The sequence below is a fragment of the Grammomys surdaster genome, unplaced genomic scaffold, assembly GCF_004785775.1.
Source record: "Grammomys surdaster isolate TR1022 unplaced genomic scaffold, NIH_TR_1.0 1164, whole genome shotgun sequence".
NCBI lineage: Eukaryota > Metazoa > Chordata > Mammalia > Rodentia > Muridae > Grammomys > Grammomys surdaster.
The window spans coordinates 6,637,893-6,649,609 of NW_021605583.1; positions in this window are offsets into that span (position 1 = coordinate 6,637,893).

Here is an 11,717-nt window from a genome sequence, read left to right on the forward strand (position 1 = left end):
TGGCTTGTACTGAGGGTCAGTTTGAGATACTCGTGGTCTGTGTTGGGCCCCAAAGCTAAAAGGCCAAGAAATAACAAATGAACTAAACCAGCCAGCCCAGGGCAGAATGATGAATGTCAATCCCCATCACGCCCAGTGCTTCCTGGGAGCAACAGAGATTGGAGGTGTCCAAAGGGACAGGCACTGTTGGTGGGTCTTAAGAGAGAAGGGCAAAGCTATTCTAAGCCAAAGAGGCTGCTTGTGCTTACGAGGTAGCAAAGGTCTCTGCTGGTGAGGGTGATCTGAGCCCTTCCTTCTGCCTCGTCAGGAGAGCAGAAGCTGGGATAGCTTGGAACACACGTTGGGGGTCAGACTGCCAAGGGAGAATGTATGTGACCAGGTCTGCATTCTGTGGGGACAGATGAGAGATGAACCAGGCTCAGTCTGATCTGAGCTGCAAATGCACTAGGCCCTGCCCCTCGTGGCCTTCAGACCGGAGCGAGTCGTTCACCTTCTCTGATCCTTAACGGAGATCCACAAGTAAGAGGATGAGCACCCAGAGCCGGAGCACTTAGGAGGCTGAGACAGGAGGGTTGGGAGTTCAAGGTCAGCCTGGGCTACTTACACACACACACACACACACACACACACACACACTCACAAAAGAGTAAAATAGGCATGTGGTGTATCTAATACACAAGGTCATTTTTGTTTTTAAATACTGATGAACATAAAAGCCCTTTTTTCTTTTTCTTTTAAGATTTATTTTATTTATGTGAGTACACCGTAGCTGTCTTCGGACACACCAGAAGAGGGCATCAGGTCTTATTATGGATGGTTATGAGCCACCCTGTGGTTGCTGGGATTTGAACTCAGGACCTCTGGAAGAACAGTCAGTGCTCTTAACCTCTGAGCCATCTTTCCAGCCCCCACAAGGTCACTGGAAGTGAGAAGGCACACATGAAAGCTCTTTGCCCAGGGCCGGGAGCCTAATGACCCAATAAAATAATGTTCTTTGTTTCTCTAGTTATATGATCGGCAGCTGGTGGGCAATGCTAAGGGGCAGGGTGGTGGGGTGAAGCTGGTGCGGTGCTACTTTCTCACATCTGGAGGATTGCAGGGGTATGGGAAGGTGAGGGTGCATGGAAGATTGGGGTACCTGTGGGTAAGACTGGTGTATCAGACAAATATCAGCAAGTGAAAATCTGGGGCACCCTGCTTACGTGGGTGGCAGATTCCAGGCTGCCTCACAGAGATCTTAGTAATTTGGAAGAAAGGGGGTTCCAGGTCAAATTTTGAAAAACATCATGCTTGCGAGGCTGATGGAGGAGAGTCTCTGGAAAGAAGTTAGGAGAGGGATATGGAGGAGTAAAACACCGGCCACTGCAGGGATGGACAGAGCCACTGCAGGGATGGACAGAGCCACTGCAGGGATGGACAGAGGGCGTGGCGGTACTGCTGCTGCTGCTGAGACCAGACTGTAGAAGGCCAGCGTGCCCTTCATACTGCAGAAGTGAACGGAAGGGTTTAGAGGGCACTGGGCAGGCCGTTGAGAGGATTCAAGGCCAAGGGAATGGTGCTATGAGCTGATTCCATGGGAAAGGGAAACAGCTCTGGACTGAGAGAAACTTTCATGGCTGGAGGCAGGAACAGGCAGGGGTCAGAAGGTTTCATGCTGTCGAGGGATGCAAAGCGGGAGGCCTGGAGGGTTCTGATGCTCTCTGAGAGAGGAGGAGTACACACCGAGGGGGGTGCTCTAGATTAGGACAAGGAGGGAAAGTAGGAAGAAGGCCATGAGGAAAACCTTTGGTTAGGAGAGGGGCTGGATTACAGAGACGGCTGAGCAGTTGAGGATGTGCTAGCATCGATGAAGGAGGACACTAGGGGCACGGGGGGGGGGGGCGGGGCATATCCCGTCCCTCCCACAGGGCGGGGCATATCCTGTCCCTCCCACAGGGCCTCCACTCTGGGGCGGTGCATGTGTGTGCCTGGAAGCGATGGTCCTCAGACAGGCTTCCTTGAGCTCGGGGGAGCAGGAGCGGGACCTGGCCATTTAACGTGGGCACTGATTCAGCTTTCTTCCTGGATTTGTCCTCTGTGTGGTCCGTCTGCTTCCTCCCCCCCAACCTCCCCATCTCTGGAGCCTGAGTCCGTGTTGCAATTGCATCTCGTGTTTTTGATTTGGTCCCCTTAATAAGTGGTGCATAGGGAGTGGCTGGGAGAATGGAATTCAAACCACATCCCAGGGTAATGAGATCCCCAAAGGGCCGCTCTTCCTTTTTTTCCCAGCGCTAGAGCCTGCTCCCCTGCCCTCCTTCCTGGAGAGACACACGTCTCTGATTGTCTGATGGAATCCAGTTCCCTTCCTACATAGAACTCAGCTGGCACAATGCCAGCAGGGGTGTGAAAGCTCTGAGGACAGGAAGAGGGCCTCTTGTGACCGCGATGGAATGGCTGCACGCTGGTTCTTGGGAAGAGTGCGGTCTAGCTGGAAGAATTTTCATGGAAAACCTTGCAGATTGGGATGGAGGCCTCTGGTTTTCATCCTGGAGCGTGCAGAAAGCTCAGAGCCAATGGCCTTTGAGAGGCCTCCTGCTGGGTGGGGAAGGATCAGGGAGCAGGGACACTCTGTGCCCATGAGATGGCTGTCTAGGAAGCAAGTCAGATTCCCACTCTGGGGGCAGGGGTGCTGATGGAGGGCGGGGTGGGGAGCAGTCTGAACTCCAGGTTACATTCTGTTCTCCTGAGCCTCCTTATGAAAGAATTCTATGGCCACTTCCCTTTGGCTTTAGTGGCTGGAGTGGGATCACTGCCTCAGTGTCCCTGAACATAGCTGCTTCGTCAAAAAAAGAGAAATATTTAACAAAATAGATCCAGGGCTGATAAAGGGGGATCAGGCACAGAAAACAACTTGAAACCCACTCACTCGCTGGGGATGAGGACTGGACTTCCTCTCCAGCTAAGGGTCCCTTGGCAGGCTCTATCTCCAGCTTTCATCCTGGGACACGGGTCACCTTCTTCTACGTCTCCGGACCCTGGGCTACGGCTTTACTGTGAGGTCTCTAACTGTCAAGTTCCTCAGATAGTATCACATCAGCCCCTGTAAGAAATGTACATGGGTGAGGCACAGGCTCCTCCTGTAGCTGCCTCTCCAAAAGCTATCCCAGACCTGCACCTGAAGGGTTTCTCCTTGCCTACTTGTGACTTCTGTCCAGGTAGATCCAAAGACCCCCATCCTGCTGATTGCTAACACCTGTGTCACCTTCTCCACCAATCATGATAAAGAGGCCGGATACCTGAAACTGGGCTTCCCCACCCATCCTGGGCATGCGCTCCAAGACAGGGAGTGACTAGAGAAATGCATGTGGGTGTGAATGTGGGTGTGAGCTTTCCTCGAGCACAGTGGCTGTCTCCTGGGTTGCGTCAGTCCCCTGAAGCTAACAAACATGGAGCCTAGTTCCCACCTTGATGATAATGGACTGAACCTCTGAACCTGTAAGCCAGCCCCAATTAAGTGTCATGGGGTCTGTTCACAGCAGTAAAACCCTAAGACACCTCCCCTGTGGGCACTCTAGAGGGCTTGTGCTTGAATACTTGAATGGGGATACAGGCAGGAAGACTGAGCCCTATCCCTTAGTGAAGGGGACAGGGACAGCAGGAGAATTTGCCACATATGGGAGGGACAGGGCTGGTGGGGCAGGTAGCCTTATATACCCAGCTACCCTTCGACTGCCACTGGGCAGTTGTGCCCTCACCTGGGTGTGTAGTCCTACTAAGAGGTTCCATGGCGCTTCAGCAATGACCCCCCAGCTCTTGTCTTCTGCCTTACCTCAGGTCTCTGAGCTGTTTTCCCAGGATCTCCTCAGCCCAGCACCAAGACCCCTGCTCAGAAAGTCCCTCCAAGGACTTTCTGTTATGCCCACGGACCTCTTCCAGTCTGGAAGACCTTGAGTCTTTTCTTGCTTTGCACTCCATAGAGTGTACAACCTGGCACCTGCCCCACCCCCTCCTCCCTCACCACTCCACCCCTCCTCTGCTCCTGCCTGTGAGCATGACCTCCATGTTGCTACGCGCCTGTCCCCTGTCTAGTCCTCCCTCCAATAGCTCTCATTTAGGCTTGTCTAGCAGTTCCCGCCTTAGGACACACCCTTTCCTGTGTAGACTCTCTGCTGTCCTGAGTCTTCTGTGTGAAGAAGTATGGTCCAGACCTTGGCTCTGCCCACCCTTATCTCCTTGAGATGTCCTCCCTGTCACAGGACTGTGGTTATGTTGAGCCAAAGTCTCAGTAAAGAATCTCCTGAGGCCTTAGGGTCCATGGGTCCATTGCCTGACATGCCCCCCACCCCCACCCCAGGACAGCTCCCAACCCAGGTATCTAATCCAACTGATTCTCTCTCTCCCTCTCAGAGGAATCACCCTGGGTATGCCTTCCCCCCTCTCTCACGCCTTCAGTCACCCAGTGCTGTGTATTTCCCTCTTTAGGGCTTCACTATCTCCCCCACTGTCTCCATCATGTCTCACCCCCTCCCCCAGCTCTTCACACGACACTTCCCAGTGCTCCTGGGGCAGCCCCCTCCCTGTCCATGGTGCTCCCCACCCTCTCCTGGCTCCACTGAGCAGCTTGTCCGCTTACACTCGCCCTGTGAAAACCCCACATCCCGTTTCCTCTTTTCAGAGAAATTTCCAGAACCTTCGGCACCCCAAAACCTCCCTTGATGCTCTGTAGCACATCATCCTCGCTCACTGACTTTATGTTTTTCCTTTCACACACGCCCACAGTCAGCAGTCAGCAGTAAGCCTCCCCCCTCCCCCCCAAATCTGTCTTTGGTACAGTGAGTGTGGTACGAGGAATCGAAAGACCACACCCAGGCAGTCTTCCTATCAGGGGTGTAGGACACACTCCTGCTGGATAGCGGGAACAGATGGGGTGCAGAGCCTGAGGGCCGGGGGGAGGGGGGTTTGGGCCAGTGATACAGAGAAGTTGCCTTCATCCCGTTTACTTCCTTAGTGGCAGCAGGAGCCACGGTGGCCTTGGATGGTCACGTGCACTGGCTTTGCGTGGCTAGGAAGCATGTGCTCTGAACACGCTGGGCGAAGTTTCCCTGCTTCTCCAGGCTGAGCAAGCGCAGTAGCAGTGCTTGCTTGAAGTCCTTAACGGACTGGAATGTGTTCTTCCACAAATGCATACTCTCTGCCAACCCCAGGTATGCCAACCAGTACTTGGCTGTACTTGGAGGTGGGGCTTTGAAAGGGAAATCAAGGCAGACTGAAGACAGATGGACAGACCCTAATCCAACAGGACTGATCTCTAACCCCCAAGTTCATCTTGGGATCCTGACACGAAACTGAAGTTTAAATAAAAGGCAGAACGAGCGACGGTCTGAGTGGTCCTGGCCAAGGTGTGGTCCCGCCCATCATGGACTCTTCACTGTTTCAGCAAGGTAAGACATCTCTGAGAGACAGGATCCTCCCCTGGTTCGCCCCAGGGCCCCAGTCTTTACCTCCTTCCAGCACAAGCTTCCGGGTCGTAATTCTAATTTATTGGGGGACCACTGTTTCATTAGTCAGACGGGCAAAGGGAGAAGCAAGAGTGTCCCTTTCTAAAGAATCTTCAGCCATGCCTCTCTGGCTGCAGGGTCCCCAGGCTCTCAGGAGCAACCGGGAGCAGCTTGGAGTTGCACAGGGGAGGGGAAGGGTGTGGTCCTGGGGTGAGGCATAGACTTCAGGGCAGGAGTAGAAGGCTAGAGTCAGGGAGACAGAGGGGACAGGATGAGGCGTCTGGTTGAGGGTTGTTGGGTCATGCCATGGTCACATGCTGTACACATAGTGACAAGATCAGAATAATCTTGATGCCTAGAACTATTAGGTGCCTGAAGACACTGAACTCAGCAGGGGCTTCAGATTCTCTAGAGGAACAGAAAGAATCTCTCTCTCTCTCTCTCTCTCTCTCTCTCTCTCTCTCTCCCCATATATATATATATGGAATTTATTAGCATGTCTTACAGGCTGTGGTCCAGTTAGTCCAACAATGGCTGTCTACCGACAGAAATCCAAGGACTCTAATGCCAGTGAAGGAGTACACCCGCCAGTGAGAGTTCGAACAGGCAGGCAAAGAGCAGAAACTTCCTTTATCCATGTCTTTTATGTAGGCCGCCAACAGAAGGCGTGGCCCAGATTTGGGGTGGGTTTTCTGACCTCAAATGATCTGGATTTAGGGTGGACCTCCCAACTTCAAATGATCTAATGATTCAGTCAAGAAAAATCCCTCACAGATGTACCCGGCCACTTGGGCTTTTAGTTAATTCCAGATGTAGTCAAGTTGACAACCAAGAATAGCCACCACAGGGATATATCTCAGTGGTAGGGCAGTTACCTAAAGGTGCAAGATCTGGTCACAGTCCTAGGACTCGGGGAACAGAACCAGGAGAAGGCAATGGATGGACTGGCTAAAGGCCAGGAGGAAACTCAGGGCTGTTTGGGAATCAAGGGTAGGCTGTGGGCATGGCTGTGGCTCAGGGGGAAGAGAAGAGTCATGGGAGGGAGTCTGTCCAAGTTTTTCCATCTGCAAAATGGGTACAAACTATGCTTGTCTTAGAGATGAAGAAGTGTATTTGACAATATTGCTGTGTCACAGATATAACAAGGGCAGTTCCACCGGGCTTGTCCTCCTGCTTTACACTGGCTTATTAACAGACCTTTCAAAGGTGTGACCACATTGCTGCCTGCATCCTGCAGCTACTTGGTTCTGTGAACGCAGCCCTGGGTGGCCCTGTTTTTAGCTCTGTAGACCTGCTGCTGAACATGGGGTCAAACCCTGGATCTGTGTGGGGCATGCTTTGAACCCAAAGACTCATCAGAAAGAAACCACAGCCTGCTCTAGGGGTTGAGTGCCTGTCTCAGACCTCAGACCTGTGTGCCGTCCCTCCTTTCAGGCAAAGGCAGAGGCCATGCCTGGTTTTCCTCAGACAGTAATAGTGAGCTAGGCTGGGGACGGGAAATGTGGAGACAAGGAGCTAGTAATTTGAGGACATCCTGGGGCAAGCAAAGGACACTCTCCAGCTTAGAGTGTGAATGCTCTTGGTCCTTAGCCTCCTCCAGACTTCAAGGAGTTGATGTCTCCTTGCCAAAATCAGGAAGTTTGGATTGACCATCCTGGACCACCCGGCTTATGAGCTTTCTTGGAGCAATGTCGCCATCTTGTGGTCATCTCTGCAATTGCAGACAGTGGATATGACCGCTCAGCTCTGCGGGAGCGTCTACCCCACCATTTCCAGGGTGACAGACAGTCCAGTCTGTTTTTTTTTATCCTTGGATGTCCTAGAACTGACTTTGGTTGTCTTGGCATGTTCCTCGTTTGTGTCATATTTGTCCTTGGCATGTCTGTCTGTCCTACTGGTGTGGCCTGTGTGTCAAACAGCTCTTCTCATCAGCCTGTCTGGCTGTCTCTGGCTCTCCCTGCCCCGCTCTCTTGTGTCTGTGTCCCTAAGCTAGGGTCACGCCTGTTCCCCTCCAGTTGGAGCTGGTTCTTGAGAATGCAGACTTAGCTGCTCTCTCCAGAATGAGTCAGGAGCTCCTGGAGGGATGAGGGCTCAATTCCCACCTCTTGGTGACCTCAGAGAGGGTGCACAAGGGCAGAGGAACTGGCTCAGCTGGGGACTGTGACAAGAGATTTTCCAAATCATGTTTATGGAGTGGGCGGAGACAGCGGGCGTCAGGAGAGAGGAATGGGGAAGCTGGATGTGGCCAGCATGACACTGTGCCTGTCCCCCTCCTCCTCTGGGGAGGGCCCAGCATGTGCTTACCCACTGGGAGCACGGCTGCTTGTGTTGGGTTCCCCACCTACTTAATTGTTACCTGGGTCTGCTGTGGCCTCAGTGCCTTAGCACAAACCCCTTCCTGACAGTTTCTGTCTGATGCCTTACCTTTGAAACCACCTCTTCTGTGAAGCCTTCCCTGATTTACAGTATCTGAGCTGGGCAGTGCTGTACACCTGGCTAATGTTACCTGGTCATAGCTCTGTCTTCCCCGCTTGTGTGTCAAGTGCTGTATTATCAAGGTCTGTCCCTTCCTGGCCTTCAATAAATACTTCCTGAGAGGATGTCCTGGAGTCTCTCCTGGTCCTATCCGAGGTTACCTCTTCCTGACTCCTCCCTTCCCTCTCTGCAGCTAGATACATGTATACATGTGTATACATGCACGTGTGCACGTATGCACATGCATTAGTGCATGTGTGTGCGTACACATGTACACACATGCACACAAGGGTGGATGATGCTCTTCCAGCTGTGGCATCTGGTTCAAGAGCTGCTCATCTCCATCGTATAATATGGCTTATGCCTGAGTTCATAACAACTACCATTCAGTTCTTCGGTCCCAATAGCCACACTTCGGATACTCAGCATCCGTGTGTGGCTAGAGATGGTGGGGCCCAGGGGACACGCAGGTGCAGAGCACGGCTGTCACCAAAGGAAGTTCCATTGGTCAGCACTGTCAAAGAACAAGCTTTGGAAGGCATCCTACTCCCAGATTCTCTCCCACTGTGACAACGAGGAGAAGATCTCGATGTGTCCACCTCAGGATCTGAGGGACCAGGACATCTGGTGATACACATTGTTGGATGGCTAGACGCATGGTATATGCATTTATATATGGATGGATATACATATATAAAATACACGGTTGTATGTATGTATATATATATGTGTGTGTGTGTGTATATGTATGTATGTATGTATATGTGTTCCTGAATTCCTGTATTCCTGAAACTCCTATCTTGTGGGTGACCCGGGGGTTGGGGGTTTAGGAGGAGCAGCATTGCTTTTGAGGTAGTTTTGTTATTTGTACACAAATTAGAGTCACCTGGGAAGAGGGTAGCTCGCCTGAAGAACTGCCTCCATTGGATTGGCCTGTGGGCATGTCTGTAAGGCATTTTTCTTAGTTTCTAGTGGTTACAGGAGGGCGCAGCCCACTGTGAGTGGTCCTTCCCTGGACTGCTGTGCATGGGCTGTGTAATCCATCACCCCCTCTAGACTCTGGCCATCTGAGGCAGTCTGGAGATGAGATCAGACAGTTGGCCCTGCCCCTTGCCAGCTACAGCACTCGGGAGAGTGGGCCCTGCCTCTTGTCTCCACGGGGCAGCACAGTGGAGCTGACCCTGGAGTCGTGGGTGAGAGCAAGTTAGCCCGGAGGGCATGAGAGTGAGAGGCTGAACCTGCTTCCTGCCAATGGCCGTATGGCCCAGCTAGAGCAGTGCTGGAGAGCTCTCCCGGTGGGTGGTGCAGATAGGGAGAGCGGCTGAGCTCAGCTACTACCCAGGCCCAGATTCAGGGCTTTGAGTTGGCCCACCCCAAAGTCTACATCATCTGTGAACTGTTGGGGCACGTGGAAGGGGCAGTCCTGCTGATCCAAGACTGTGGCATCTCCATGGCACAGGGCAAGTACAGGACAACGGGGAGGAGTCCCGGTGAGGAGTCAATATTGATGGTGTCACAGAAGCCAGAGGCCTCGAACCCGACCAATGGCTCACTGCAGTGAAGATTTACAAGTGAAGATGTGTGGACAGAGGGATAGACTGTGGGACACACTGACACACGACAGCTTCCACGGTAAGATGTTTACTATGCTTTGTTTTATTTTTTGCTTGTCTGTCTGTGTGGTTTTTATTTGGGGGGGCAGGTTGCAAGGGCAGAGGGCGGATGCAAGGGGATGGGGAGATGGATGGGACTGGGGTGCATGATGTGAAAAAAATCAATAAAAAGTAAAAAAAATAATAAACTGGTAAGCTATAGAGGAAGATTAAAAAGGAAGAAAGGAAGGAAGAAAGAAAGAGAGGGAAAGTAAGAAAGAAAGGACGGAAGGAAGAAAAAGAAAGAAAGAAAGAAAGAAAGAAAGAGAAGGAAAGAAAGGAAGGAAGGAAGGAAAAGAAAGAAAGAAAAAAGAAAGAAAGAGAAAGAAAGAAAGAGAGGGAAAGAATGGAAGGAAGGAAGGAAGAAAAAGAAAGAAAGAAAGAGAAGGAAAGAAAGAGAGGGAAAGAAAGAAAGGAAGGAAGGAAGAAAAAGAAAGAATGAAGGAAGGAAAGAAAGAAAGAGAGGGAAAGAAAGAAAGAAAGAAAGAAAGAAAGGAAAAGAAAAAAGAGAAAGAAAGAGAGGGAAAGAAAGGAAGGAAGGAAGAAAAAGAAAGAAAGAGAGGGAAAGAAAGGAAGGAAGGAAGGAAGGAAGGAAGAAAGAAAGAAAGAAAACAAAGAAAGAAAAGTAGCCCAGCAAGCCAGGGGAGAAAGCCAACAGACGTTGTTGCTCTCTTTACTCCAGTTCTGTCTCAGCTTCCCTCTGGGATGGACTCTCATTTGGAATGTATCATTTGGAAATAAACCCTTCCCTCTGCAGCTTGCTTTTGCAGCAACAGAGAAGCAAGCTGAAGAGTCTGTGAGCGGGCAGGTGAGTGTCCTCTGCTCTCTGCAGATGCTCCTGGTTCTGCGAAGGAGCAGAGGGCGTTCACAGCCTTTGCCTGAAATGCTTGACTCTGGGTGGCTGTCATGGCAGTCGGGGATGTAAGTGCTTGGGGGGTGGGGAGGGATCCCTGCAGGTAACGACTGCAGGGCAGCAATGGAGATTCCAAGCTTCAGGTAGAAAAGTAGAAAAGCTGGGCGGTGTCATGGGATGGAAGTAGCCAAGGTGGCTGGGATTGAAGAGCTTTATCTGCAGACCTGAACCCAAGAGAGACACTGAGACACCAGGAGAAAGACAGGGTAGCCTCGAGGCCAGAATCTAGTCCAGGTCAGGGAAGAAAGGGGCTGAGGCAGGCCTAGGGGAGTCCCTAACCCTAGCAAGTAGATCTGGACATCCTGGGCCTGACACAGAGGAGGCAGGAGCTGGGCAGTGCTCTGTCCATCCCGATGTTCTGTCCATCCCTAGGGGATGCTCTCCACTCAGTCCCAGAAGGCTCCTGGGCAACCATATCCTGCTTTGACTGGTGTGGAGAGAAGAATAATGCCCTGGGGGAGCAATCTGTCTCGGTTCACCACATATATTTATTCAGGAACATGTTGATACAGACACACACACCTACACTCCATCACAAACACACCCCTAGACACACACAGGAAAATGCGTACGCACGCTCTTGCATGCATTCAGAGACATTCACAAATGCACACACATACAGGTGCAGACACACATATCTCCTCCTTGAAGTCCAGTGGCTCCTTGGCTAACCTGTGGTATTGTTGGAAAGTGGCCTCAAGGAGACTGGATTGGGAGGGGCCTGTGCTTCAGGCGAGCCACGCCAAGGTGAAGAGCCAGTGGGCTGGAGTGGGCTTTAGAGCTTGGTGATTCTGGGAAGATAAGAGGCCCCCTCACCTGCCATGGTGAGCCAGGCCTTGGAACTGGGTGGCTTTGGGAGCTTGGTGAGTGGGAGTTGTGATGTTCAGTGACAGCAAGGGATGGGTGACATGGGCAGGCAATGTCTTCTGCCCCTGTCCTGCCACTCCCAGACCTTTCTGTTCTGTCTTTGATTCTTCAGCATCTTTGTGCCAGGACCCCACCCCCCCTAAAAAAATTTCCAGAAAGTTTTCTAGATTCCAGAGACAGGCCCTGGGAGGTTTGGGGAGAAAGGATGGAGTGCTGGTTGTTTGTCATTGGTCTGTCCCTTCTGATGACCCCAAAACTAGAATGCTTGACTCGGGGATGTAAGTGCTGGGGTGGGAGGGGCAGCCTCCAGGTTCTGCCTTCTGGTGGCTGCTC